This window comes from Colobus angolensis, unplaced genomic scaffold, assembly GCF_000951035.1.
Source record: "Colobus angolensis palliatus isolate OR3802 unplaced genomic scaffold, Cang.pa_1.0 Scaffold114, whole genome shotgun sequence".
Lineage (NCBI taxonomy): Eukaryota > Metazoa > Chordata > Mammalia > Primates > Cercopithecidae > Colobus > Colobus angolensis.
The window spans coordinates 3397289-3400288 of record NW_012112475.1 but is presented as its reverse complement, the minus strand read 5'-3'; the positions used below and the strand labels follow the sequence as shown (position 1 = coordinate 3400288).

At 43.4% G+C, this 3000-nt stretch overlaps 1 pseudogene; it reads left to right on the top strand.

The window, feature by feature from the left end:
* LOC105525122 overlaps nucleotides 1-2744 on the top strand; it is an 11421-nt pseudogene extending 8677 nt beyond the window's left edge.
* The last annotated feature ends 256 nt before the right edge of the window (nucleotides 2745-3000 follow it).

Genomic DNA, 3000 nt, shown 5'->3' with positions numbered 1-3000 from the left:
CGGCTAGTTTTTTGTATTTTTTTAGTAGAGACGGGGTTTCACTGTGTTAGCCAGGATGGTCTCGATCTCCTGACTTCGTGATCCGCCCGTCTCGGCCTCCCAAAGTGCTGGGATTACAGGCTTGAGCCACCGCGCCCGGCCAAAAATGGTTCTTTTCAAGGTCTCTGTGTTTTTTCTACCAGGCACATCAAGTAATTTAAATTAAGTCCTTAACTAAGGATTTGGGGCCGAGTGCAGTGGCTCACACCTGTAATCCCAGCACCTTGGGAGGTTGAGGCAGGTGGATCACTTGAGGTCCGGAGTTTGAGACCAGCCGGGCCAACATGGTAAAACCTGGTCTCTGCTAAAAATACAAAAATTAGCTGGGCGTGGTGGCGCATGCCTTTAGTCCCAGCTACTCAGGAGACTGAGGCAGGAGAATCACTTGAACCTGGGAGGTGGAGGTCGCAGTGAGCCAAGGCCTCACCATTGCACACCAGCCTGGGCAACAGAGTAAGAAATCTGGGCACCTTAAGAACAGGATAACAGCAATTTTCAGGGAACAAGGGAGATAACTTTAAAGTGTGACTGCCTGTGGGCCGGGCAGAACAGAGCCATATTTGTCTTATTACCGAAAACGGGTAAGATAAATATCCCTGAATTCTTTCCCTAGTAAGGAATATTAATAATTAACAGCCCTGGGAAAAGAATGCATTCCCAGAGGAGGCCTCTGAGTGGCCGCTCTGGGGGTGTCTGCCTTATGCAGATGTAAATAAGGATGAAACACGCCCTAGTCTCCTGCAGCAACCCCAGGCTTGCTAGGATTAGGAAATTCCAACCTGGCAAATTCTAGTCAGACTGATTCTCTGCTCTTGAACCTTGTTTATCAATGACAATGCGTGCACAGCTGGACATGGAAGTTCATTAGTGATTCTAGTTTTGCCCTGACCTTGTGATCCCACCATGACCTCCTGCCTTGTGATCTTTTGTTGCCCTTGAAGCATGTGATCTCTGTGACCCACACCCTATTTGTACACTCCCTCCCTTTTGAAAAGTGCTAATAAAAACTTGCTGGTTTTACAGCTCAGGGGGCATCACGGAACCTGCCAACATGTGATGTCTCCCTCGAACACCCAGCTTTAAAATTTCTCTCTTTTGTACTCTTCTCATACCAGCCGACACTTGGGAAAATAGAAAAGAACCCATGTGAAATATCAGGGGTCGAATTTCCCCCAATACAGGAACATCTTCAACCTGTGCCTGAGCATGATTATTTTGAGTTTTTTTCAAATGATACTAGCTCATATCCTATGCCAGAGCATATATCAACTTTAAAAATCAAGAGGACATTATTTTGTTCAGGGATTGTTTTCATGGTTATGTATTCCTTGATAATAAAGATCAGGAATATCCTGCTATAGTAGAATTTGCACCTTTTCAAAAACCTACAAAAAAGAAGACTAAGAAAAAAGATACCAAAGTTGGGACTATTGATGATGATCCAGAATATAGAAAGTTTTTGAAAGTTATGCCGCAGATAATGAGAAAATAACATCTACTCCAGAGACACTGCTAGAGGAAATAGAAGCAAAACATAGAGAATTAATAGCTAAAAAGACAACCCCACTTCTGAGCTTCCTGAAAAACAAGCAGAGAATGAAAGAAGAAAAGAGAGACGAAGAAGGCAAGAAATAGAAAGAAAAAGACAACGAGAAGAGAGGAGGAAATGGAAAGAAGAGAAATGAAAAAGGAAAGATATAGAAAAGCTAAAGAAGATAGACAGAATTTAAGAAAGGGACAAGTTAAAAGATGAACCAAAGATTAAGCTACTCAAGAAGCCAGAAAAAGGAGAGGAAAAAGAATTGGACAAAAGAGACAAAGCCAAGAAACTGGACAAAGAGAATCTGAATGATGAAAGAACCAGAGGGCAAAGTTGTACATTGCCCAAGCGTTCTGATAGCGAATTTAAAGATGAAACGCCAGGGCTGGGCGAGGTGGCTCCTGCCTGTAATCCCAGCACTTTGGGAGGCTAGTGTGGGCGAATCACTTAAGGTCAGAAGTTCAAGACCAGCCTGGCCAACATGGTAAAACCCTGTCTCTACTAAAAATACAAAAATTAGCCAGGCATGGTGGCAGGCACCTGTAATCCCAGCTACTTGGGAGGCTGAGGCAAGAAAATCACTTGAACCCAGGAGGCAGAGGTTGCAGAGTGAGCCAAGATTGCACCACTGCACTACAGAGCAAGACTCCATCATAAATAAATAGATAGATAGATAGATAGATAGATAGATAGATAGATAGATAGATAGATAGATAAGAAAAGCCAAAGAGACCTGAAGATGAGAGCAGCAGAGACTACAGGGAGGGGGGACGGGATTATGAATGAGATCAGGGCGCACACTTTGAGAGAAAGAGGCTGAAGCAGTAAGAGGAAGAGTGCCGTAGGCAGAAGGAGCGCTATGAGAAAGAGAAGACTTTTAAGAGAAAAGAAGAAATGAAAAAAGAGAAAGAAGTACTTCGGAATAAAGGAAAGAAGGCTGAAAGTGCAGAATCAATAGGCAGCTCAGAAAAAAAACTGAAAAGAAAGAAGTGGTCAAGAGAGATTGCATAAGAAACAAGGGTCCAGTAATGCAGCTTTACCAACCAGGAGCTCGAAGCTGAAATCAACTCTCTGCCCTGATGACAGCACCAAGTCTGGAAATTCAGCAATAGAAAAAAAGCAGGAAGGTGATATTAGCCATAGAAAAGAAGGAGGAGAGGAGTGATAAGTCCAGATGGCCTTAGGTGTCCTGACTGTCTGGGCAACCAAAGAGCACGTGTTAAACAATCGGGAAGTTCCTTCAGGGCAAAGGAATAGAGAGAAAGGGGATCGCTGTACTGGTGGGGTACACTGCAGAGGAGTAACTTTTATGTCAAAGCAGGAACCTGATTGGAGGTTCAGAATTGAAAGCATAATTTCATTGTTTTTGCAGTTTCTACAAATTAACTTTAAAGTGTCAGAAAAAGGTGATGGCGAGGACA